A 27,399-nucleotide genomic window follows, 5' to 3' on the forward strand; every position below is an offset into this window, starting at 1 on the left:
ATCCCAGCAATTTGGGAGGCTGAGATGGGGAGATCACTTGAGGTGAGGAGTTCCAGACCAGCCTGGCCAACATGGTGAAACCCCGTCTCTACTAAAAACACAAAAATTAGCCAGGCATGGTGGCACACGCCTGTAGTCCCAGCTACTCGGGAGGCTGAGGCAGGAGAATCGCTTGAACCTGGGAGGCAGAGGTTGCAGTGAGCAGAAATCATGCCACAGCATTCCAGCCGGGGCGACAGTGAGACTTGTTCTCAAAAAAAAAAAAAAAAAAATTACCGGCCACAGGTATTTGTTATAGCAGGAGGAATGGACCCTGCCATCCTCCCTTTTTTTGCCCACCTGTTTTCAGGCAACTCCTCAGCTTCACCTCCCAGTGGTAGTGGTGTCACTTGGTCCGAGAGGTGTGGATCTGAGGCCAGGCATCCTTGCTTCCCATCCCATCCCTGCTGGGTGACCTCAGGGAAACCACTTAACCTCTCTGTGCCGTGGTTTCCTCAGCTGCCAAGGGCTTCGTCCCAGGCCCACATCTTGCTATGTATGCAATTACAGGGAATTAAAGGGAAAATGGGCTGGACTCCAGGGATGCGAGAAGCCGTAAGGGCACAACTGCAGGAGACGAGATGCTGAGACAGAGAAAGCTGCTGAATCCCAGATCCAGAAAGTGGGGCAGGCAGTGGCCATTGCAGCCCCTTGCAGTTCTGGAGGAGGAGTTGGGACCTCCTGGGAGGGCATCTTGGGTGCCCCCTGAATCACATCACCTGTGCCCCCCTCTTCCAGTTGGCAAAGTGGTTTTACCTGTGGCAAGGATGTGTGGGGACCCCAAGTCCCTCCAGCCGCCTTCCAAAGGGGCTGCTTCACTGCAGCTCTCTGCATGCGCCATGCCAGCTTGCACTGGTATCAGTCTACTAGTGTCGTGTCTGTGACTAGTACCGTTGGCCGCAACAAGCGACCCCCCAGCTCCCGCATCAGTCCCCTTGGGGATGGGCTAGTTCACTTCCTCCCGCTGACCTCACTGTCTTCCACCTCTTGTGCACTCTGGGACCAGGACAGAATCTGTCTGACAAAGAACCTGCCCACACTGGATTCCTCTTCCTCTGTGTCCCTCCCTCCCCATTCGACCCCCACCCAGCAGGATAAGAAGGCCACACCGGGAGGCAGCTCCCAGCGGTACAGGAGGTTCTTGGCAATGGGGCTCTGCGCCCGGAAGGGGGCGGCCACTGTTGAATGGCTTTGTGTGATTCTGAGAGTCTACACTGGACTCCACAATATCCCTAAATAAACATACTCCCAGCTCACTTTCACTCTCTGCTGTGATTTTTTCCCTCCAACTTCAGTCCCAAGGGATGTCCTGCCTACAATGTGTAGCGCTGGTTACCCAGGCCCTGTCCCTCCATGCACCATGCGTGCTCCCACAGGGCGTTCTTGGCCTCAGGTCTGGTTGAGCTGGGCCTCTAGGCTGCAGCAGAAGCTGTCGGTGCAGCGGGCGCACTTCCTGATGCAGATTCTCCTACCTGGGAGACCAGGCAGGTGTCCGAGCTCACTCCCTGCTGGGAGCTGGGTACTGCAACCGGGGCAGCTTCAGCAACAGGAATCTATTGTCTCCCAGTCCTGGAGGCGGGAAGTCCAAGATTGAGGTGTGGGCGGGGCTGGTTCCTGCTGAGGCCTCTCTCCTTGGCTCCTAGACGTTGCTTTCTCCCTGTGTCCACGCGGTTGTGCCTCTGTGTGTGTCTGTGTCCCCATCTCCTTTTATTAAAAACATAGTCATGTGGGATCGGAGCCCATGCTAGTGACTTCATTTTACTTCTATTCCCTCTTTAAAGGCTGTGCCTGCAAACACAGTCGCATTCTGAGGTACAGGAGGTTAGGATGTCAGCCTGTAAATGGGGCGAGACACAGCTTAGCCCCAGCAGCACTTCTAAGCTTTGCACCCATGCATCCCTCTTCTTACGAGTCCTGGGCATTTCCTGTCCCCGGAGGTGGGGGGTGGGGAGGGGGCGGGTGCCCAGAAAGCCACAGCAGCTCCTGCAATGAAGGGTTCCAGGTCCCACTTCGTGTGCAGAAACCAATGCCCTGCCTTGTTCACTCCCTCACCAGGAAAGCTTCAGAGAAGAGTCCGGGGCAGGGCTGATGAAGTCAGAGACATATTCAGCGGCAGCCCCTGTGTGGAGCAGGCTACCTGCATCACACATGTCATTTCTCACAACCTCCCATGAACAGCGATTATCCCCAGCTCCCAGCAGGGAGTGAGCTCGGAGTCACAGCCTCCGGAGCAGCCACAGCAGCCCATGGTTCTGGTGGGTTGAGGAGCGGATAGGTAGAGGAGCAGGTGAGAGGGAGGTGCAGGTGTGGAGCCCCCTGAGCCCGGGCCCTTTATATCCCACATAGGAACACACCATTGTTTCTCTTACCGGTTGCTGTTACACAGCTCCTGGAGGTATGTCTTGATTGTTTTTCTTTGGCTATGTTGATATTTTCTGGATCCAAGTATGAGCTCTTCCTCCTGAGATGATTTCCTTGTGGAATTCATACTGAAAGGAAAAACAGCTCCAATGCTGGTTCACCTCAGGAGGAAGTGCAGCCTCCTCAAGGTTTGTCCCAGTTCCTGACTCTTACTCTTCCTGGGCCTTTGAGCAGATCCAGTCAGCCCCCGAGCCCCAGCTTCCTCTCCTACAGAGGGGTGCTAGCAACACCAGCCTCCGGGGGTTGCATGAGAATTATATGAGATCACTCATGTATTGCTTCTTTCGCCAACACCCCAACTCCCCATCCCCCACGCTCATGCAGGGTTCCATCTTGGCAGGACTGAGTCGATGTTGTGGGTTTCTGACGTTTGATGCTGTGAGATGCCTTCCCTCCCCAGAGCAGTGCCGCTCTCTACCTTATTCCTGCTGATGCCCCCAAGGATGTGGTATCTTCTCTGTGGCAACTGCGGCTGAGGATGGCAGGGTTCTCAGCAGTGGGGAAGGAAGCTTCCTCTGTTTACCTCCTCCCTATTCCTGGACCAGTCCCTGTGGCCAGGACGATGGGCTCTGTGATTACAGAAGGGAAGTTCACACAGCATGGTCCTTGGGAACATGTGAGCAGAGCTTCCCGCTGCTTTGAAACTATTGTCTGGACAAGTTCTTCTCTTGGAGGAAAAGAAAGCTTGGAGCAGAACTTGGAGGGTGGTGGGGGGACCATGATGGATACAAAGAGCATCCAAGTGATAGGAAGGATACTCCAGCCAGGAGGTAGGGCACCAGCGATGGTGTGGAGGCTGCAGATGCAGGAACCCACCGGTATGGTCCACACTCAGATGCAGCTCAAATGTGTGATGAGTGAATGTGCAGGCTTACAACTTTCCAGCGTGCCTCAGCCGACTTGAGTTGACATCAGAACCACTGACACTGGCCCCATCCACCTCTCCAGCTGGATTTGACCGTGGCCTTGGCCACCCATCGTTGCAGAACCAATCAGCCCAAAGCTCAGTGGATCAGGAGTTCAGATCTGGCACTGGATGGTGGCACAGGCTGCATGATGTGTGGGGTCTCAGTTAGGAAAGTACCAATGGCTAATGATGGCAACGTGGCTTGGCTGGGCTGTATTTTGGGACCTCAGTTCCGGCTGTCTGCAGGGTTCCTTGGTTTTTCTGTAAATTATGTCAGCTGGGGCTGGCTTGTCCAAGATGCTGTGTTCACACACCTGTGGGATGGCTACAACAGGTGAGCCTGGACAGATCTCCCTCCCCTCCCCCACCTCACGGCTTCTTCCCACGGCTGGCTGGGGCTTCCTCACAGCATGGTGGGCTCAGGGCAGCTGTACTTGGTGGGCTCAGGGCAGCTGTACTTCCTAGGAGGTCACTCAAGCAGAGGCTGGAAGGTTCCTTATGACCCAGCCTAGGAATCCTAGAGTATTTCTCTCTCTTCAAGTCACTAAGGCCAGCCCAGATTGCAGAGAGAAGAGAAAGTCCACCTCTCCACGGGAGGAGAATGACTTGGCATCATCTTCAGACTGCCTCAATCATTCTTCATCCAGCCCTGGATCAGTGCTGGGGCCAAACCGAACTCCTCCTTACATCCTGTGTGCTGGCAGTTCCTTACATGGAACAGACTCACCCAGGACCGCCCTGGACTGCGTCCCTCCTGTCTACCCAGCTCAGATCCACCTCTGACACCCTGTCCCGAGATAGCTGCCCCTGCCACCTTGCATTCTCCGCTTCATTTATTGATTCCCACGATGCCAAGCTGGCTCTGCTCTCACCCTTGTTTGTTCTTAGAGGTATGTGTCCCACCTCAGGGGAGTGTGAGTTCCGAAGGAGCAGCAACTTTATCCCACATGCAGCCATGCAGCTGTGTCACCAACACCTGGACAAGCTCCATCATCGTCATTGAGAGAGGGAGGTGCCAACTGAAGAAGGATGAGGTCATCAATTTGGAAAGGAGCGCTTTACTTCTCATAAAGTGCTGTGGGCTGAGTGTGGCTGTTCTGACCGTCTGGGAGGCACAGCCTCTGGTAGGAAGCTGGAAACAGACACTTAGAGGGAGGGAAGAATAAAGCAGAGATCTACACTGAGTGGGGGTGGCTGAATATGCATATTCAATAAGCTGTGGGAGGGGCATGAATACTGATAAGAGGAGAAACTGAGACATGAGGCCAGCTGGACTTCTTGGGTCCAGTGGGGACTTGGGGAACTTTTCTGTCTTACAAGAGGATTGTAAAATGCACCAATCAGGAACTTCCTGTCTTACGACAGGATTGTAAAACACACCAATCCACACTCTGTAAAACACACCAATCTGTGCAGGATTCTGAAAGTAGCCAATCATGGGGAGGATTGAAAAAAAGGCACTCTGATAGGACAGAAATGGAACATGGGCGGGGCCAATAAGGGAATAAAAGCTGGCCACACAGCCAGCAGCGGCAACCCGATGGGGTCCCCTTCCACGCTGTGGAAGCTTTGCCCTTTCGCGAATAAATAAACAATAAACCTTGCTGCCGCTGACTCTTTGGATCCATGCCATCTTTAAGAGCTGTAACAGGCACCGCGAAGGTCTGTGAAAGACCATGGCTTGATTCTTGGTCAGCGAGACCATGAACCCACCAGCAGGAACCAACTGTAGACCCCAAACCAGGCATATGCGCAATCCAGCTTCACCCCCTCTCCACGTGCAAAGACCAGAGGTGTTAGCCTGATCTGAGGGTGGAGTTTTTGGCCCTCTGATGTCAAAAGTGAAGCAGCAGACTCAGAAGCCTTCCTTGCGCCTCTTCCCTAGAATGGCCTGGGCCTCTCCGTCCGTGGTGGAGCTCCTATCAAGAAGGAGGGGACAATGTCAGGGGTTCACTGATCTCAGCAATGCGGTCTCCACAGAATTGGTTTCTGTTTTACCTGAGGAGAGGGAGCTGGGTCATGGCTGGCCAGGGAGTGGGAGAAGGGGGCAAGTCCAGCCACCCATCCTCAGAGCCAGGAACTCAGCTTCCAAGGTTTCCCTGTAAACCAGACATAACATTCTAAGGCCCCCTCCCCCGCCATCTGAATGGACTTCCTCCTCAGCCAGGGCTGTTTTAAAATTTAACCTGAGACACTATGAAGAGCAGTGGGGGTCAGACATGCTTCACTCTACCTCTCCGTCCTTAACATTCGCACAGACTTGAAGTCCGATAAGAAACGTCTCACAACCTCTCCTCTCTGAAGCCTGCTACCTAAAGGCTTCCTCTGCAAATAACAACCTGGGTCTCCATGATCCTTTATCCTAACCCAGACATTCCTTTCTGTTGATCCTAGGTCTTTAGACAAACTCAATCGATTGTCAACTGGAAAATTTTTACATCTACCTATAGCCTGGAAGTGCTCCCCACCCTTCAAGTTGTCCCACATTTCTGGACCAAACCAATGTATTGTCAACAAAAAGAGTCAAACTCCGCAAAACATTTGAAGACAGATTTATTCTGGGCCAAATATGAGTGACCATGGCCCATGACACAGCCCTCAGGAGGTCCGTCCTGAGAACATGGGCCCAAGGTGGTTGGGGTGCAGCTTGGTTTTACACATTTTAGGGAGGCAGGAGGCATCCATCAAATACATTTCAAAAATACATTGGTTTGGTCCAGAAAGGTGGGACCAACTCAAAGCGGGTGGTGGGGGGTGGGGGGTGAGGGGGTTCCAGGCTATAGGTAAATTTAAACATTTTCTGGTTGACGGTTGGTTGAGTTTGTCTAAAGACCTGAGATGGATAGAAAGGGAAAGTTCAAGTTAAGATAAAGATTGTGGAGACCAAAGTTCTTTTGAAGTCTGATAGTGGCGGCCCTTAGAGACAACAGATGACAAATGTTTCCTATTCAGACCTTAGTTAATCTCTTTAGGACTGGGAGGGTCTAGAAGAGAAAGATCTAGCTATGTTAATAGAGATTCTTTGTAGATGCAAATTATCCCCCACAAAGGACGCTTTGCAGGGCCGGTTCAAAATACGGCAAAGAAACATGTTTGGGGTGAAGTATTTTGATTTTCTTCCTTGTCTAGCAATGTTATGCCAGAGTCAGGTTGGAAAGTAAGTCGCAATATTTCGGGCTAAATAAAACCTTTCTGATGAGAGTTTATGATTTGTAGGGCACACCCAGACCCCTTAGATAGGAATTTGAGCAAGATAAAAAAAAAACAGAGTTTAGGCCTTAGTATTTCTTAAATGTATTTGACTGAAGTCTCATGTCTCCCTAAAATATGTAAAACCAAGCTGCACGCTGACCACCTTGGGCCCCTGTTCTCAGGACCTCCTGAGGGCTGTGTCACAGGCCATTGGTCACTCAGGTTCGGCTCAGAATCTTTTCAAATATTTTACAGAGTTTGACACTTTTTGTCGACACCCCCTTGGCCAAGAGGAGTCCCGTTCAATCAGTGGTTGGTGGGGGCGTGGCTAGGATTTCCTTCTGATTTCTTGGGGGAAGACTCTTGCTTCTGCCTGCTGCTCATGTGTTGAGTGAGTTCCTCTGGTTGGCAGCTGGGCTTGAAACTGCCTTTGCAAAATTATGACTGAGACAGTGAGAGATCTAACTTAACCCACTCCACCTTGCTTCTAACCTCCAAGCTGTCCTTGTTCATTCCTGGGCGTTGGCTGAACCAACTTTGGGAGAAATGTAGTTTGTAGTTTATCGTTTAAACAAAGACAGTAACAACCCTTTCCCAAAGCAGACCGCCTTCTTGCCTGGGGACTAGACTAACACTAGCCACAAGACTAGAAATTACGGTTTAGGAGTCACGTAGCCGGAGGTCATTTACAAGATTCTGACCCTCCCTGCACTTGATGGATCAGGTGACACCACCCAGATCAATGAACTGGCTCATCTGATCTTGTGGCCCCCACCCAGGAACTGACTCAGTGCAAGAAGATGGCTTTGACTCCCTGTGATTTCATCCCTGACCAATCAGCACTCCTGGCTCACTGGCTTCTCCCCACCCACCAAGTTGTCCTTAAAAACTCTGCTCCCCAAATGCTCAGGGAGACTGATCTGAGTAATAATAAAACTCCGGTCTCACACACAGCCGTCTCTGAGTGAATGACTCTCTCTATTGCAGTTCCCCCGTCTCGATGAATCCGCTCCATCCAGGCAGGGGGCAAGGTGAACCCCTTGGGCGGTTCCAGGCTCTTGGCTTCGTTAGTTAGATTCAGTGCTATGGGCTCAAGTGCTAGAGGTCAGGAAGGGACCCTTCTCTGGAGCAGATCTGGGATCTTGCTTGCAGGGCGTCTGTCCATTCTCCTGCCTTCCTCAGAAGTCAGCAGCCCCTGTGTCTGTCCTCCAGACGACCCTGGGCTCCCTGGCCCTCCTCCACCTGCAGCTGCTGCGGCCTGGCTCTCAGGGTGGCCTGGCTCTCCTCTCTGACGCACTCCTGCAGTGGCCCTGATGCCTCTCTTACCCTCTGTGTACAGTCTTTCTCAGGAGCTGTGGGGAAACAGAGCTGGCAGGCTGGTAGTGACTCAACGAGGCAGGGACACCTGGGGGTTTAAATGCTTGTACCCATCCACATCGGGCCTGTCAAAGCCTTTTTTTTATTTTTTTGAGATGGAGTCTCACTCTGTTGCCCAGGCTGGAGTGCAATGTGCCATCTCAGCTCACTGCAACCTCCGCCTCCTGGTTCAAGTGATCCTCCTGCCTCAGCCTCCTGAGTAGATGGGATTACAGGCACGTGCCACCATGCCTGACTAATTTTTGTATTTTTAGTAGACACGGGGTTTCACCATGTTGGCCAGGCTGTTCTCGAACTCCTGACCTTGTGACCCACCCACCTCAGCCTCCCAAAGTGCTGGGATTACAGGCGTGAACCACCGCGCCCGGCCTCAAAGCCTTTTTAAAAGCTCAGCTGTTTTCTTCCCTGATTCGTGATAGCTTCCTCCTACAGCAGTTGCCTGGAATCAAATGATGGAAAGTACCCATGGACATGTGCAAAGCACACTGACCTGGAGCTTTCACTGTGTAAGAAGAGATGGTCTTGAAATTACTCCCTTGCTCCTGGCACAGAGCTCCTCAAACCCTTGCAATTTCTCTGAGGGATATTGTTTTCTTGGTTTTTTGTTTGTTTTTTGTTATTCCTAATAAGCTCCCTTAGATCACACTTGTGTTTATGTTAATGAGGTGACTTAGGGTGGGGCCCCTAGATGGCATCAGGATGGGACCGGTGGCCGGAAAGACCCAGTGAGAAGAGCCTGGGAACTCAGCTCCAGGACGGGGAGGGCTGCAGGTGAGAGCTATACAAAACCGAACAGTGAGATCCCATGAGCTTCTAGTTGGTGCACACATCACCCTGCCAGGAGAGCGACGCCTCTGGCTCCATGGGACAAAGCTCCCACACTCAGGACCATCCTGGACCTCACCTGTGGTGCCTCTTCACCTCACATCCCCCCACCGGGACAGCGACGCCCCCAGCTCCACGGGACAAAGCTCCCACACTCAGGACCATCCTGGACCTCACCTGTGGTGCCTCTTCACCTCACATCCCCCCACTGGGACAGCGATGCCCCTGGCTCCATGGGACAAAGCTCCCACATTCAGGACTGTCCTGGACCTCACCCGTGGTGCCTCTTCACCTCACATCCCCCTGCTGGGACAGCGATGCCCCCGGCTCCATGGGACAAAGCTCCCACATTCAGGACTGTCCTGGACCTCACCCGTGGTGCCTCTTCACCTCACATCCCCCTGCTGGGACAGCGATGCCCCCAGCTCCATGGGACAAAGCTCCCACATTCAGGACTGTCCTGGACCTCACCCGTGGTGCCTCTTCACCTGGGCGTTCATCTGTGTCCTTGATCTCATCCTCTATAAAAAACCAGTAAACATAAGCAAGTGCTTCCCTGAGTTCTGGGTGCTGTTCTAACAGATTATCGAACCCAAGGAGGGTGGTGTTGAGTAAAGGAAAATAAAAATCTCAGGACCCCCCAAGCTCCTTAGGCCAAAGGGAAAGTTAAGCCCGGAGGCTGAGTCACACCTCCCTCTCGTAAAAGCAGCGCTGTTCCTCCACAGCCTGTGTCAGTGTGTTTCCCTCGCCAGGCCCAGGAAACGGCAAAGGCTTCAGGCATCTCAGGACACTACCTCTGCAAATCACTCATTAATACGTGCTGTGCTGGTTGCAAAACCTCTTAAGATGTGTGTCCTGCCATCAACAAGGATGTGCCTGTTATGACTTCAGGCCTGCAATCCAATTCCAGCTCCTAAAATGAGTCTTCCATTCTACACTGATCATATAGATTATGAGTTTATCTTCCCAGGAGCAGAACAAAAACAAGATGACACCAGTCCCTCCTCCACCTACCCAGAGAGGTCTGCATAACTGACTCTTCCTTTAGTCCCTTTTTCTCCTTAAACATTCACCTTACCTTATGTAAAATGCAGATTTACTGGGGACTAACTAAAGTCTCACAGGAATGCCATCATTTGCCTAACGCTTACTTGCCTCTTCCTACTTGCCTGCCCCCCTTTAAGGAAATGTATAAATACCAAACTTCCCAAAAACCTCTTTGGGAAAACAGCCACAGATGTGCCTGCATCTTGCATTTTTCCCAGATGTGCCTTAAAGCAGGCTTAGTAAGCCTTGATGGATGGAGAGCTTTGCTTCACCCACTCATTTCAGGTATCAGTGTGAACCCCGATTTATAGCCCATTGGTTAGAAGCTTGGGAGGCCTGGACTTGTGATTGGCATCTGTATTAGTCCATTTTCATGCTGCTGATAAAGACATACCTGAGACTGGGCAATTTACAAAATGAAGAGGTTTAATGGACTCACAGTTCTACTTGGCTGAGGAGGCCGCACAATCATGGTGGAAGGTGAAAGGCACATCTTACATGGCAGCAGACAAGAGAAGAGAACTTGTGCAGGGAAACTCCCATTCATAAAATCATCAGATCTCATGAGACTTATTCACTATCACGAGAACGGCACAGGAAACACCCACCCCCGTGATTCAATTACCTCCCATTGGGTCCCTCCCACAACACAGGGGAATTGTGGGAGCTACAGTTCAAGATGAGATTTGGGTGGGGACACAGGAAAACCATGTCAGCTTCTCAGGTGGGGACAGTCTTGTGGGACTGAGCCCTTTGCCTGTGGGATCTGAAATGAACTCTGTTTCAGGATGGGAGTGAATTGCAAGACACCCAGCTAGTGTCAGAGAATTGGTCAGTGTGGAAAGAGGCAGAAAATTGAGTGGTGTGGGGAAAACCTGCACATCAGGAATGAGAGTGTTCTGTGTGAGAGTGTAGACAAACTACACTCTCAGATTCATGCTAACAACAGAAGTGATACCACAGGTGGAAGAAAACAGAGAGGGCCTCTTTCTGGTCCAGCCATGGGGTGGAGGCCGTTTTTGACTTTCACCTTCCACTGTGGGTTCAGCTCTCTCTTGCTTGTTGGTTCTGAGAATTATTTATTTTTTGAACAGCTCAGTGACTTAAAAAAATACATATTTTAAATACAGCACTTTAAAGCTTTATTTATTTATTTATTTAGAGATGGAATCTCATTCTGTTGCCCAGCCTGGAGTGCAGTGGCGCAATCTGGGCTCACTGCAGCCTCCTGCCTCAGCCTCCTGAGTAGCTGGGATACAGGCACCCACCACCATGCCCAGCTCATTTTTGTACTTTTAGTGGAGATGGGGTTTCACCATGTCCTCTTAGGAGTTCCAGGGTTGTGAATAGTGTCTAGTCAACCTTACTACCAAAACAGAAACTCAGAAGCAATTTCTAAAAATTCCGTGGTGTTGGGTTTTCACTTTCTTGTCACAGTTCCGTCAGGCACTCACTGCCTGCCATCCTATGAGATGGTGGCTTCCCGAGCAGCCTCCAGTGCTCTGCTGTTACAGATGCCTGGGTCTGGGGGCTCCAGCCTTGCAGCCCACCTCCTCCTCTGCCAGCTCCTGCCTTCCCTCCCCATGAGTCAAACCTGCTGGACTTTGGCCTGGGCCCTCCAGCCTCCAGAACTGGGAGACATGATATCTGTTGTTCAGTCCTCCAGGCTTACTCTGTGGGTTTCGTTCTGGCAGCCCGAGCTGACAGAGGCAGCAGGGAAGGGACAGTTGGGGGCCTGAAGCAGAGGTCTACGTAGGGAGGTGTCACAAGGAGGCAGGAAGGAGGTGTCTGTAGGAAGCCTTCCAGGAGATGCTGTGGGATTTGGCGACTTGTAGGGGAGAGAAGCCCAAGGGGCCTCCCGATTCTGTGTCCTGGAAGATGGGAAAGATGGCGATGCCCCAAGCCAAGTGGATGCCACGGCTGAGTTGTGCCCCCTGGTACATATGTTGGAGTCCTCACTGCAGTATCTCAGAACGGGACCTTATTTGGAGATAGATCTTTACAGGGGTGATTAGTTAAAACATGGACCTAATGGAGTAGGGTGGGCCGTAATCTAATCTGTGTCCTTATGCAAAGAATGAGGACGCAGACACACACAGAGGGATGAGCACGTGAGGATATAGGGTTGGAGGCATCAGTAAGCCACGGAGGGAGGCCTCAGGAGGACCCGGCCCTGAGGCACCTCGATGGCGGATTCTGGCCTCCAGACTGTGAGACAATCCACTTCTGTTGATTAAGCCACATGGTTTGTGGGGCAGCCCTAGCAAACTCACACAGCAGGGAACGGGGGGTTCCCAAATGCCTGGGAGTGCAACTCTGTGAAAAGTGTACATTTCTCTAATCACACAGAAGTTGAAACAAAAGAATCACAATGCAAACTCGTGGGAGGTGCAGATCGTATTTATTTAGAAGATCCAGCCTGGGCACTTACAAGGCAAAACCCTGGGGAAAGAAACCAGGAGGTAGAAGAGGAGACTGGGCACCCCTCCTCCTCAGGAGAGGATCCTGGGGACTCTAATAATTCTGAGTCCTCTAGGTCAACTCCAAAAGCAATCAGAGCTCTGGCAGCTCAGGCAGGATGAAGATGAAGGGTGGAGGAGCCAGGACCGGGGAGAGGCGGCAGCAGGTCAGAGGATTCCAGTTTCAGCGTGTTTCCAGCAGGCTCACAGGAGGGGCCCAGGGATGTGGGATCTTGAAGCCCTGAGAAGGTTGAAGTGGTGAGGTCAGGAAAGGAAGAGGGGATTCCGGGAGGGTTGATGGGCAGGACCCAGCAGGCCAGAAGCCCTCATGACCTCAGAGGCTGAGCAGCTGAGTACTGAGCTCTGGACACTAGGCTGCCTTAGTCCAGAGGAGGACAGACTCAGAGATGTGCTTCAGGAATTCAGGACACAGCTCCAGTCATTCCTGGAGAGCCCAGATCTGTAGGACCAGCTGAGGTTTGTAGGCAGAGCCTCAGATCTTGCACTGGCAGCAAATCGGGACACAGCAGCTAGACTGGGAACAGCAGGGCTTGCAGCAGCTGGACTGGCAGCAGGATGACCCACAGCCTGAGGAGCAGCAGCAGGGCTTACAGCAGCTGGACTGGGAACAGCAGGGCTTACAGCAGCTGGACGGGCAGCAGGATGACCCATAGCAGCAGGGCTTACAGCAACTGCACTGGGAGCAGCCACAAGAACCGCAGCCCCCCTTGGAGCCCCCACAGGAACCACAGCCCCCCTTGGAGCCCCCATAGGAACCACAGCCCCCCTTGGAGCCCCCACAGGAGCCACAGCCCCCCTTGGAGCCCCCACAGGAGCCACAGCCCCCCTTGCAGCCCCCACAGGAACCACAGCTGGAGCAGGAACAGGCTGGCACACAGCAGCACACGGGCTTGCAGCAGCAGACGGGCACACAGCAGCTAGAGCCACATCCCCCGCAGCCGGAGCCGCAGCCCCCACAGCTGGAACCACACCCCCCACAGCCGGAGCCACAGCCCCCACAGCCGGAGCCACACCCCCCACAGCCGGAGCCACAGCCCCCACAGCCGGAGCCGCAGCCTCCAGAGCAGCCACAGCAGCCCATGGTTCTGGTGGGTTGAGGGTGGAGCAGGTAGAGGAGCAGGTGAGAGGGAGGTGTGCAGGTGTGGAGCTCCCTGAGCCTGGGCTCTTTATATTCCTGCCCAGGTGTTTATACTGAACACATGAATACTTCTGTTGTTGTTTCTGCTATTTCGCATGCACAAGTGTTATTTTTAATCTCTTCACAATCCCATGAGCCGCCATCAGCTCAAGCCAAGCTCTCCTTTCTTTGATTTCTAAATTTGGCCTCTTCCTCGTAGGTGTTTCCCTTTGTTAGAAGACATTGGGCTCCCTCTCCAGTGGGTGTCCCAGGAGCCTGGGAGGCGGTGGTGGCTTGGCCGGCGGGTGGACCATTGTCCTTGGCGCTCAGGGCTCTCCTCAGCGATGCAGACCCTCCACCCCCTGGCATTGGTGTTTGTATCAGCGGTGGTCATTTTGTAAAAAAAATTAAATTAAATTAAATTAAAACTAAGAAAAATAAGCTGAAAGAAAAGCCTGTCTATAGGTTCCGCCGCTTAAAAACTTCCAATATAAATATTTTGTCAAATTTGTAAAACAAAGTTTTGAAAAAGGTGGATTTGAGTGTGGCCCTGTTCTTTGTCTTTCTTAACTCTTCTTCCTGTGGTTCGGCTCACTCCTCCAGACACGGATTAGACCCGCGTTCCCTTCAGGCAAGCTGGGCTCACAGAGGGAACAGGAACAGGACCCTTTCTAATGCTTTCAAGTTTTCCTCAATTAAGTCTTTGTAAAAATTCCACAAATCAACAGATATGCTTCAAATTTATTCTCCTTGAAGACTACAAAAATTTTGATTGGCCACCCTCTCTAATGCACTTTTGTTTTCCAAAAGATTAATTTTAATTTTGTATTGAGGTAAAATTTACATGCAGTGAAATGCTTTTTTTTTTTTTTTTTTTTTTTTTTTTTAAGAGACTGAATCTCACTGTGTTGCCCAGGCTGGAGTGCAGTGGCACGATCTCGGCTCACTACAACCTCTGCCTCCCGAGTTCAAGTGATTCTCCTGCCTCAGCCCCCTGAGTAGCTGGGATTACAGGCGTGTGCCACCATGCCTAGCTAATTTTTGTATTTTTAGTAGACAGGGGGTTTCACCATGTTGGCCAGTCTGGTCTCGAACTCCTGACCTCAAGTGATCCACCTGCCTCGGCCTCCCAAACTGTTGGGATTACAGGCGTGAGCCACCACACCTGGACTGCATTTTTTTTTTTTTTTTTTTTTTTTGAGGCAGTGTCTCATTCTGTCGCCCAGGCTGGAGGGCAGTGGTGCGATCCTAGCTCACTGCAGCCTTGGCCTCCCAGGCTCTGCACATACTTTGAGGGTACAATTCCATGAGTTCCGCTAAACATGTACTCGTGTGCCCATCACCCCAACCATGACCAACTGCTTCACCCCCAGAAGGTTCCCTTTCACAGCCTTGCCTTCCTGCCCATGACTACAGGCACAGCTTTTGCTGACCAGGTTTGCCTGCTATTGAATGTCGCAGAAATGAAATCATTAAAAATGTACTCTGGTTTCTTTCCCTCATGAAGTTATTCTGTGTGTCAATGATTTGCCCTTCTTCTTCTTCTTTTTTTTTTTTTTTTGAGACAGGGTCTTGCTCTGTCACCCAGGCTGGAGTGCAGAGTGGTGCACTCATGGCTCACTGCAGCCTCCACCTCCTGGGCTCAGGCAATCCACCCGCCTCAGCCTCCCAACATGCCGGGATTACGGCCATAAGCCACCACACCTGGACTTCTTCTTCTTTTTTAATCACCGCGTAGTGTTTCATGTAAAAATACTCTCCACTGTGTTCCTCCATTCTCACGTTCATAGATATTTGAATTGTTTGCAGTTTGGGGCTATGATGAATAACACATAAACATGCCTTCCAGTCCTTCCATACTCATGTTTTTAGTTTTAATTTTTTGGTTAAATATTGAGGACTGGCCTGGCTAGACCATAGAGTAGTGTATGCTTAACTTGCTAAGAAACAGACAGCTTTCCAAACGCTTATGCTGCTTTCCCGTCTCCTCAGCAATGCCTGAGACTGTCAGCTGCCCCAGGCCTGTCAGTACCGCCCGTCGGCTTTTCAAATGTGAGGCATCGGATGGGTGTAAAATCGCCTCTCGTGTGGATTTTGATCTGCGTTTCTGTGACGACTAATGTTCGCGAGGATCCTTTCTTGCACTTACTGGTCATTTTCACATCTTTCTTGTTAAAAGGTTTTGTTAAAATTGTTTGCCCGCTTTATCATAGGGTTTTTTTTTTTGTCTTTTCATTATTGAGTTGTTGGAACTCTTCATAAATTCGATATCAGGAATATATGAATGAAATGCTTTGCCATATGTATATATATTTACACATGTATTTTATATACATGTGTATATGTGTGAAGGGGGCCAGCCCCTCCACACCTGTGGGTATTTCTCATCAGGTGGGATGAGAGACTGAGAAAAGAAATAAGACACAGAGACAAAGTATAGAGAAAGAACAGTGGGCCCAGGGGACTGGTGCTCAGCATATGGAGGACCTGCACTGGCATCGGCCTCTGAGTTCCTTCAGTATTTATTGATCACTATTTTCACTATCTCAGCGAGAGGAATGCGGCAGGAGAGCAGGGTGATAGTGGGGAGAAGTTCAGCAAGAAAACATGTGAGCAAAGGAATCTGTGTCACAACTAAGTTCAAGGGGAGGTACTATGCCTGGATGTGCACGCAGGCCAGATTTATGCTTCTCTCCACCCAAACATCTCAGTGGAGTAAAGAATAACAGAGCAGCATTGCTGCCGACATGTCTCGCCTCCCGCCACAGAGGGGTTTTTCTCCTATCTCAGAATAGAACAAATGTACAATCGGGTTTTATACTGAGACATTCAGTTCCCAGGGACAGGCAGGAGACAGAGGCCTCCCTCTTTTACTAATCCTCCTCAGCACAGACCCTTCATGGGTGTCGGGCTGGGGGACGGTCTTTCCCATACCACGAGGCCATATCTCAGGCTATCACATAGCGGGAAACCTTGGACAATACCCGGCTTTCCAGGGCAGAGGTCCCTGCGGCTTTCCGCAGTGCATTGTGCCCCTGGTTACTCGAGAATGGAGAATGGTGATGACTTTTACCCAGCATACTGCCTGTAAACATTTTGTTAACAAGGAACATCCTGCACAGCCCTAGATCTCTTAAACCTTGATTCCATACAACACGTGTTTTTGTGAGCTCAAGGTTGGGGCAAAGTTACAGATTAACAGGATCTCAGGGCAAAGCAATTGTTCAGGGTACAGGTCAAAATGGAGTTTCTTATGTCTTCCTTTGCTACATAGATACAGTAACCGTCTGATCTCTCTTTCTTTTCCCTACATATGTGTATATATAATATACAACTATGTATAATATATAATATATAATTTTCCAGTATTTGATTTGCCTTATTATTATCTGAACTTCTTTTTATGGGGAAACGTTTTTGATTTTGAAGTGCAATTTAACATTTTTTTCTTTGACAGCTTGTGCTTTCTTGTGACCTTTTTGAAAACTCTCTTTCCTAGCTTTTCCTCTAGAAGCATTAGAGTTTTAGTTTCTATGTTTAGTTCTATGATGGATCTCAAGCTAATTTTTGTGTGTAATGTGAGGTAGGAGTTGAGATCCATTTTTTCACATTTTCATCCAATTGTTTCAGCAGCATTTGATAAAAAGACCATCCTGGCCAGGCGCAGTGGCTCACGCCTGGAATCCAGGCACTTTGGGAGGCCCAGGAGGGAAGATAACCTGAGGTAAGGAGTTCAAGACCAGCCTGGCCAACATGGCGAAACCCCATCTCTACTAAAAATACAAAAATTAGCTGGGCATGGTGGTGGGTGCCTGTAATCGTACTACTCAGGAGGCTGAGGCAGGAGAATCGCTTGAACCCAGGAGGCGGAGGTTGCAGTGAGCCAAGATTGTGGCACTGCGCTCCAGCCTGGGTGACAAAGCGAGACTCCATCTCAAAACAAACAAACAAACAAACAAAGGTGGTTTGCCTGTAATCCTAGCACTTTGGGAGGCCTATATGGGCAGATCACCTGAGGTCGTGAGTTCGAGACCAGCCTGACCAACATAGAGAAACCCTGTCTCTACTAAAAATGCAAAATTAGGTGGGCGTGGTGGCACATGCCTGTAATCCCAGCTACTCGGGAAGCTGAGGCAGGAGAATCGCTTGGACCCGGGAAGTGGAGGTTGCGGTGAGCCAAGATCATCCCATTGCACTCCAGCCTGGGCAACAAGAGCAAAACTCTATTTGAAAAATAAATAAATAAATAAATAAATAAATAAATATATAAATAAACCAACCATCCTTATCCCACTGAAATCGCTGGTGTTTTTAATGAGAATCAGCCGACACTATGGCAAGTTTGTTCCTGTGTCCTGCTCCGCAGGTCTGTATGCCACTTCCTAATGCAAACACAACGTCACTGTGACATTATGGGAGATTTTGAAGTCAAGTATTGTGAGGCTTCAACTTCATTCTTCTTTTTAAAGATTGTTTTCATTTTTTCAATTCCTTTGCTTTTCCAATGAAAGTTTAGAACCAACTTGATCATCTTAACAACAAAAACATAAATGGATATGGAGGTACATAGATGATAGATGGATGGATAGATAGATAGACACATACATAGATGATTCTGAAGAATTGAACTATGTAATTATGGAGGCTGAGCCGCTCCACAATCTGCTGTCTGTAAGCTGAAGGTGTCCCCTGCTTGTTTCCAGACTGAGCCTGGTTCCCCAATCACTCTGACCAAGATTCATGCTAAGATGGTCCCTCAGTGACCACTCCACACACAGCCAGCTTCTCCAGGCTCCATACAGGGTCTCCCTTCACTCATTATCCAAGATTCCTTGGGTGGGAGGGACCATCTGGTCTTGAAAATATTCACTAGCAGCAGTGGTGCATGCCTGTAGTACCAGCTACTCGAGAGACTGAGGCAGGAGGATCCTTTGAGCCTAGGAGTTGAAGACCAGCCTGGGCAACACAGTGAGATTCTACCTCTATTGAAAAAAAAAAAAAAAGAAAGGAAGAAGAAGGAAAAAAAGAAAATAATCACAAACAAGTAAACAAGCTGACCATGTCTTTTATTTATTTATTTATTTAAGACAGGGTCTCACTCTGTTACCCAGGCTGGAGTGTAGTGGCGCAATCATAACTCACTGTAGCCTCAACTTCCCAGGCTCAAGAGATTCTTCCACCTCAGCCTCCCCATTAGCTGGGATTGCAGGTGTGCACCACCATGCCCGGCTAATTTTTTAATTTTTCTGTAGAGACGGGGTCTTGCTATGTCACCCAGGCTGGTCTTGAACTCCTGAGCTAAAGTGTTCCTTCTTCCTTAACCTCCCAAAGTACTGGGATTACAGGAGTGAGCCAAGCTCAAGCAGACCGCTTCTTTTTTTTTTGAGACGGAGTCTCACTCTGTCACCCAGGCTGGAGTGCAGTGTCACGATCTCGGCTCACTGCAAGCTCCACCTCCCGGGTTCACGCCATTCTCCTGCCTCAGCCTCCCGAGTAGCTGGGAATACAGGCGCCCACCACCACACCCGGCTAATTTTTTCTTTTTTGTATTTTTAGCATAGATGGGGCCAAGCTGACCACTACTAAAAGTGTTCTCCACTCAAGCAGCTCATTCACTTAACAATATCACTTATTCCCACACACCCTCTCCCAAATCTCTTCCCTGTCTTTGCAGAACCAGCTCTCTTAAGTATATTTTCCACAGTCGTATTTACAGTGCAAATTTTAAGAAAATTGCAACGCTTGCAAAAAAAAGAAATGTAGGATTCTGTGATGTCGGTGAAAGTGGCATTGGAGAACCTCTGCTGGGGGCCAGGCAAGGCCACCGCAGTGACATTGGAGAACCTCTGCTGGGGGCCAGGCAAGGCCACCGCAGTGACATTGGAGAACCTCTGCTGGGGGCCAGGCAAGGCCACCGCAGTGACATTGGAGAACCTCTGCTGGGGGCCAGGCAAGGCCACCGCAGTGACATTGGAGAACCTCTGCTGGGGGCCAGGCAAGGCCACCGCAGTGAAGATCAGGCAGTTCACCCCGAAAGAGAAGCTGGCCAAGGAGACAAGATAGGGGCTTCCCAACGGGGTGAGTTGACCTCGAAGAGAGGCCTTTGTGAAGGATGAGAAGGAGCTCAGTTGCTTTTGCAACGTGACTCCCTTCAGCGTCATTCTGTAACAGGCAACTGTGAAATGAAGGATGTTGCAGCAGGCAATCCTATGATTTTATCAAAAAATTATGCATAAAATATCCAACATGTGATTTTCTCTTTGTTGATTTCATGGAGAGTTACAACTATGTCCTATATCTTGCTAACAATCATGTGACATCTGTTCATTTTTAAGGAAGGTTTTGTTTTTTTGTTGCTGTTTGTTTGTTTGTTTGTTTGACAGAGTCTCGCTGTGTCGCCAGGCTGGAGTTCAGTGGCAGGATCTTGGCTCAATGCAACCACTGCCTTCCGGGTTCAAGCAATTCTCCTGCCTCAGCCTCCCAAGTAGCTGGGACTACAGGCGCGTGCTACCCCGCCCGGCTAGTTTTTGTATTTTCAGTATAGATGAGGTTTCACCATGTTGGCCGGGATGGTCTTAATCTTTTGACCTCATGATCCACCCACCCCAGCCTCCCGAAGTGCTGGGATTACAGGCATGAGCCACCGTGCCCGGCTGGTTTTGGGTTTCTTTTGATTTCTCTTCTAGCCCCGACACGACAAGCACAGACAGCATTGGTTCTGTTGGGCCTATTTCCAATGAATGGCCAGCAGCAGGCCTTTCTTTGGTGCCTGTTACTGTGATAGTGAGACTATCTTTAATCTGAAGGTCACTGGGTCCAGCCTGGACCAAAGACTTCCCCCTCTTCCCTGGAGAAACCTCTTTATTATACAGCAAGACACGAATTTACCCACAGGAGCCACAGGCCAAGCAAAGAGAACTCCCAGTGAGCCACGGGGGGTGGTGGGGGGGGAGTTTCTGGTGTCTTCTTCTGGCTCCACTGATCCCACAGCAGCCCCTCCCGCCCCACTGGCCAGGCTGGATGCAGCCACCAACTCCCTACCTGTGGTGTGTTCTGCCCTCATGGAATCTCATCAGAGTGTACCCTTAAAGAGGGTTCCTTTTGTTTCTGCTTTAATTGTCCTTTGCTGCTCAAAGGCCTTCTAAGTCTTATCATTTACCAGGTAGAACTGAGACCTCTGTAGCTCCCCAGGTTTCTCCAGGCTTTCTAGAACTTTCCTCCTGGCTGGCAAACCAACCGGTTCTTTTGAGCTCACCCTGTTCTTGTAATGCTTTGATAAATGCAGCCACAACGACCCACGCGGGAGTGGCATTGTGTTTTCTGAACTCTTCCCTCAGGGATACACGATTTGGGACAGTCTTACCAAATACATAATAACTACCTTTCTCGCCTCCGATAACTTTCCTTTGCACCCACCCCCTGACCAATAAACCAGGGCCACAATGCTATGTTTTTGTTCTGGTAGGTTTCTGGGTCAACCAGGATAGACCAATTACGCTGCCCACACAAGCCACCCCCACGTTTCAGTGACTTCACACGACACAGGCTTACTTCCTGTTCCCATCGCAGGCCACTGCACATCAGCTGGTGACTCTGCTCTGTGCTTCGTCACTCTGGGACTCAGTCGGAAGCAGCAGCCACTGCTTGGAACGTTAGTGCTCATGGTGGCAGAAGAAACAGAGAATGTAGAAAACTGCAGCAGGTGCTTCAAACTTCTTCCCACTAACTCAAGCAAATCACATGGCCACACCTGACTCAGAGAGGGCTCGTGGAAGGGCCACCCTACCACCTGCCATCCAACCTGTTCCCAGGAGGAGAGGAGAACCAGGATGCCTACAAATAGCTCTAATTACCACCCCATTCTGGGCTCTGCGTGGCAATGCTGCCAGTTCTATAGATAGGTTTTTGGCTAAATGAGCTTAAGCTTTTCATTTTTACTCTAACATATGCATTTAAGGCTATAAATTTTCCACTGATTTGGCTGCATGCAGTAAATTTGATAGCCCCATTATTTCATTAGGGGTTACAAAATGGTGAGTTTCTAATTCTATGATTTCTTCTTTATTTAGAAACTGGAATACTTCCTCTAATTTTGTTACCATAAGATAGAATTTGTCTATCAGAGATAGAATAAGTGCCTGATTATTTTCCTTTACTTAGTCATCTTCAAAATAATGAATTGATTCCTAGAATCCTCTAAAGGCAACTAAGTTTTACATTTTGCATAGTATCTGTATTATTATTTTTTGTGTATGATTACTCACTCCTAGTTTAAACATATTTGATGTGTATCAGTCCATTTAAGAAATTGGTGTTCAGATTGTCCCAAGTCTGTCTACAGAGAGTTTCTCCAGGTTTGCCTCTTACTTTTTTTTTTTTTTTTCTGAGACAGAGTTTTGCTCTTGCTGCTCAGGCTGGAGTGCAATGGTGCCATCTCAGCTCACTGCAATCTTTGCCTCCCAGGTTCAAAGGGTTCTCCTGCCTCAGCCTCCCAAGTAGCTGGGATTACAGGCATGTACCACCATACCCGGCTAATTTTTTGTATTTGGTAGAGACAGGGTTTCACCATATTGGTCAGGCTGGTCTCGAACTTCTGACCTCAAGTGATCCACTCACCTCAGCAGGCATGAACCACCACACCCGGCTAATTTTTTTGTATTTAGTAGAAACAGGGTTTCACCATGTTGGTCAGGCTGGTCTCGAACTCCTGACCTCAAGTGATCCACTTGCCTCAGCCTCCCAAAGTGCTGGGATTACAGGCATGAGCTACCTTGCCCAGCCGACTCTTTGGTTCTTTTGATGTGACTGCATTAGTCTTAGTTATCATCTCTGCTTTCTGGGATAACAAGATGTTCTAGATTTGTCTTGTTCATTTCCAGCCCATTCACCAGAGAAGCCAGGTTCCAGGTAGATACAATAAATAGCATTTGAAGACAACAGTCTTGGTGCTAGGAGTGTTCACTGCTCCAGGATGGTTCATTATTTCTAAGTCTTCCAATGGAGGAGGAAACTATTTTTATTTGGATAAAATACATCATGATTTCATATCGATATTTCTAATTCAAATTCAGGATGACAAGGTTTTTACTTAACCTCATCTGTCCCACACCAAAAATTCTAGTTCTGATACCACCCTAATTATGCATTTGCTTTTTCCATACAGCATTCACAGCGGAAAAACAACCACACTATCACCGCCACCACCACGACTACTAAAAACAGCTTAGGAATTTTATTTTTGTGTTCTTTCTATGGACATATCCCACCAATAAATTGCTGTGTTTCCAAATAACTTGAAATAATTCAACTCTATTAATATTGCCTTTTTAATTTTTTTTGACGGAGTCTTGCTCTGTCTCCCAGGATGGAGGGCAGTGGCGCAATCTCAACTCATCGCAACCTCCACCTCCCAGGTTGAAGCCATTCTCCTCCCTCAGCCTCCCAAGTAGCTGGGATTACAGACACGTGCCACCACACTCAGCTGATTTTTATATTTTTAGTAGAGACAGGGTTTCACCATGTTGGCCAGGCAGGTCTCGAACTCCTAACCTCAAATGATCCGCCTGCCTCGGCCTCCCAAAGTGCTGGGATTATAGGCGTGAGCCACCACGCCCGGCCCTTTCAAAATTCTTAAAAGGCAATATTGGCTTGGTACTAGGAGTGTTTATTTACAGAGGTAACAGGCTGTGTAACAACAAAGACAATCAGAGTAAGTTGGTTACAAAAACTTCCCAAAGGAAGATGGCGGAGGCCTGGACCAGGGAAAGGAGGCAAGTCTGAACTCCCCAGAGTTTTCAGCAGCCTCTTCTGCGTCTGTCGCCCTGCCCTGAGGAACAGTCCTGTCTGCATCAGATCAATAGCTGGAAAGACCTAGGAAGAGAGGGGTTCTGAGAAAAGAGGGGTCAGCCAGGAAGGAGACGAGAGGCACAGGAGACAGCCAGCCCCATCCTAGCACCTTCCACCAACATCACCATCCGAAATACAACAAGAACAAGAAAACAATAGCCATAGCCATACTAATGACCCCGAAACAACAGAGAAATCAGCAAGATACGTGTTTCAGTTTGTCGGCATGGTATTTTTATTAGTTTGCAACTTTTCATTTAAGATAAAGCAGAGTGTTGGACATGCAAAGCCACTCCAAGAAGCCTCTTAAACGTCCACCTTGTTGCAGGTGGGACACTCATGCCCAGCTGCTCCAGCTGCAAAAGACAGGAATTCAAGTGGGTTCAGGAGCTCAGGCCTCTGAATAGACAAGCAAAGGCGAGGCTAGCGGGTGAGGGGTGATTCAGCCGCAGTTGCAGTTGACTTGGGAAGAGAATTTGTTAGGAGAGACAATGGACATTAATTAGGGTGGACTCTCCTTAGGAAAAGGCAGCCAGATATGGCTTCATCTTATAGTGAGGAATGGACCCTGAGCAGTGGTTTGGGACTCAACGATGAAGGACAGGTCATAGCTTTGGAAGATGAGGTTAGCAGGACTCACATGAGGCCTGAGTCCAGAGCCTCAGATCTTGCACTGGCAGCACACGGGGACACAGCAGCTAGACTGGGAGCAGCAGGGCTTGCAGTAGCTGGACTGGCAGCAGGATGACCCATAGCCTGAGGAACAGCAGCAGGGCTTACAGCAGCTGGACTGGCAGCAGGATGACCCACAGCCTGAGGAGCAGCAGCAGGGCTTACAGCAGCTGCACTGGGAGCAGCCACAAGAACCACAGCACCCCTTAGAACCCCCACAAGAGCCACAGCCCCCCTTGGAGCCCCCACAAGAGCCACAGCCCCCCTTGGAGCCCCCACAGGAGCCACAGCCTCCCTTGGAACCCCCACAGGAGCCACAGCTGGAGCAGGAACAGGCTGGCACACAGCAGCACATGGGCTTGCAGCAGCAGACGGGCACACAGCAGCTGGAGCCACAGCCCCCACAGCCGGAGTCACAGCCTCCGGAGCAGCCACAGCAGCCCATGGTTCTGGTGGATTGAGGGTGGAGCAGGTAGAGGAGCAGGTGACAGGGAGGTGCAGGTGTGGAGCTCCCTGAGCCTGGGCTCTTTATATACCTGCCCAGAGGTCAGGCACAATACAGGGTCGCTTCCTTGTGACTGTTTACACTATTTTTCCAGAGCTCTATTTTTTTCCTCTTTGCTAGTGACTTCCTCCTGGCTCAGTTGAGCATCTACTTTCTTTGTTTGCTAAATTTGTCTTTTTCCCCATTTGTTTTGGCCCCTGCAATTAAAACCTCAGCTCCAGGCTGTCTGGTGCTTCCTGCAAAGCTCCAGGGTGCTGGTCACCTGCTCTCTGCTGACCACATGTGACCAATGGGCAGCAGCCTCTGCCCACGTGCTCTCATCTTTCCTGTGTTGACTCTACCAGTAATATTAATTTTACATTTTAGATTTCAAAAGTTATCCATGGTCTTTATATTTTACTCATGCCAGTCTCAGCTTTCCAGGTGTATTAGACCATTCTTTGCATTGCTCTAAAGAAATACTTGAGGCTGGGTAATTTATAAAGGAAAGAGGTTAGAATGGCTCATGGTTCTGCAGGCTGCACAAGCATGGCACCCGCCTCTGCTCAGCTTCTGGAGAGGCCCTCAGGGAGCTCTTCCTCATGGTGGAAGGTGAAGCAGGAGCAGGCACGCTACATGGTGAGAATGGGAGCAAGGGGTGAGGAGGGGCCACACACTTGTGAACAACCAGATCTGAGTGAACGCACTCATCACCAAGGGGATGGCGCTAAGCCAGTCGTGAGGGATCCACCCCCATGACCCAAACACCTCCCCGCAGGCCCCTCCTTCAACACTGGGGATTACATTTCAACAAGAGATTTGGAGGGGACATCCCAACTATATCATTATCCCCCTGAACCCTCAAATCTCATGTCCTCACATCACAAAATAGGATCATCTGTTCCCAACAGTCCTCTCAATGTCTTGACTCATTCCAACATCAAGTCCGAAGTCCCAAGTCCAAGTTCCTTCCACCAATGAACCTGTGAAAATCAAAACACATTATTTACTTAGAAGATACAATGAGGGTGGAGGCATTGGGTAAACATTCCCATTCCAAAATGGAGAAGTCAGCCCAAAGGAAGGGGCTACAGACCCCATGCATGTCTGAAATCCAGCAGGGCAGCCATTAAATCTTAAAGCTCCCAAATAATGTCCTTGGACTCCCAATCCCACATCCAGGGTACACTGGGGTGAGGGGTGGGCTCCTAAGGCCTTAGGGAACTCCACCTTTGTGGCTTTGCAAGGTTCACCCCCCGCAGCTGCTCTCATGGGTTGGAGTTGGGTGCCTGCAGCTTCTCCATGCTCAAGGTGTAAGCTGCCAGTGGCTCTACCATTTGGGGCCTGGAGGATGGTGTTCTCCTTCCCACAGCTCAATTAAGCAGTGCCCCAGTGGGGACTCTGTGTGGGCCTCCTACCTCACATTTCCCCTCTACACTGCTCTGGTATATATCCTCTGTGCAGGCTCTGTCCCTGCAGCAGGCTTATGCCTGAGTGCCCAGGCTTTCTCGTAAATCCTCTGTAATCTAGGTAGAGGGTCCCAAGACTCCTTCACTCTTGTACTCTACACACCTACAGGCTTAACACCACATGGGAGCTACCAAGGCTTATGGCTTGCACCCTCTGAAGCCAGAGTTACATTTGGGGTCTTTTGAGCTGAGGCTGGAGCTGGAGCCGGCTATGTGTGGGGAGCAGTGCTCCAATGCTATGCAGGGCAGCGACGGCCTGGGGTGAGCCCCTGAAACCATGCAGTCCTCCTAGGCCTCTAGGTCAGTGATGAGAGGGGCTGTCTCAAACACCTTTGAAATGCATTAGAAGTATTTTCCCATTGTGTTGGCTATTAGCACTTGAGATTTTTTGTTTGTTAGTTTTTTGAGTCATGCTAATATCTCTAGCAGGTGGTTGCTCTATAGCCTGCTTGGATTCCTCTCCTGATAATGCTTTTTCATTCTCTGCCACATGGCCATGCTGCAAACTTTCCAAACTTTTACACTTTGATTCCCTTTTAAATATAAATTCCAATTTTAATTCATTTATGTGCTCTTGCATGTGAGAATACGATGTTAGATTCAGTCAGGCCACAGCTTGAATGTTTTGCTGCTTAGAAATTTCTTCCACCAGATATCCTAAATCATCACTCCTAAGAGCCCCCTAGGGCATGAAACACAATATGGTCAAGCTCTCTGCCAAGGCGTAACACATGTGATCTTTGTTTTAGTTTTCAGTAAGTTCCTCATTTCCATCTGAGACCTCATCAGGCTGGACTTCATTGTTCTTATCACTGTAATTATTTTGGACACAACTATTTAACCAGTCTCAAAGGAGTTCCAACCTTTTCCTCCTCTTTCTGTCTTCTTCTGAGCCCTCCAAAATCTTCTAATCTCTGGCCATTACCCAGTTCCAAAGTCACCTCCACATTTTCAGGTGTCTTTATAGCAACATCTCACTCCTGGTACAATTTTCTGTATTTTTTGTGTTGCCATAAAGAGATACCTGAGGCTGGGTAATTTATAAATAAAAAAGGTTTAATTGGCTCATGGTTCTGCAAGTTGTACAAGCATGGCATCAACATCTGCTCAGCTTCTGGTGAGGCCCTCAGGGAGCTTTTACTCATGGTGGAAGGCAAAGCGGGAGCAGGCATGCCACATGGTGACAACTGAGAAAGAGAGAGCTGGTGGAGGGACAGATGCCACACTTTTTTTTTTTTTTTTGAGACAGAGTTTTGCTCTTGTTGTCCAGGCTGGAGTACAATGGCATGATCTCAGCTCACCGCAAACTCCGCTTCCCAGGTTCAAGTGATTCTCCTGCCTCAGTCTCCAGAATAGCTGGGATTACAGGCATGCGCCACCACACCTGGCTAATTTTGTATTTTTAGTAGAGACGGGGTTTCTCCCTGTTGGTCAGGCTGGTCTCAAACTCCTGACCTCAGGTGATCTGCCCACCTCAGCCTCCTAAAGTGTTGAGATTACAGGCATGAGCCACCATGCCCGGT

The 27,399-nt window shown here is 49.6% G+C and overlaps 2 pseudogenes; both read left to right on the forward strand.

Annotated features, from left to right (window-relative positions):
* Window positions 1-11,695: 11,695 nt before the first annotated feature.
* LOC100434566 (uncharacterized) lies at window positions 11,696-15,525 on the forward strand (annotated as a pseudogene).
* Window positions 15,526-17,738: 2,213 nt separating this feature from the next.
* On the forward strand, window positions 17,739-24,751 carry LOC112135558 (uncharacterized; annotated as a pseudogene).
* The last annotated feature ends 2,648 nt before the right edge of the window (window positions 24,752-27,399 follow it).

This window comes from Pongo abelii, chromosome 9, assembly GCF_028885655.2.
Source record: "Pongo abelii isolate AG06213 chromosome 9, NHGRI_mPonAbe1-v2.0_pri, whole genome shotgun sequence".
NCBI lineage: Eukaryota > Metazoa > Chordata > Mammalia > Primates > Hominidae > Pongo > Pongo abelii.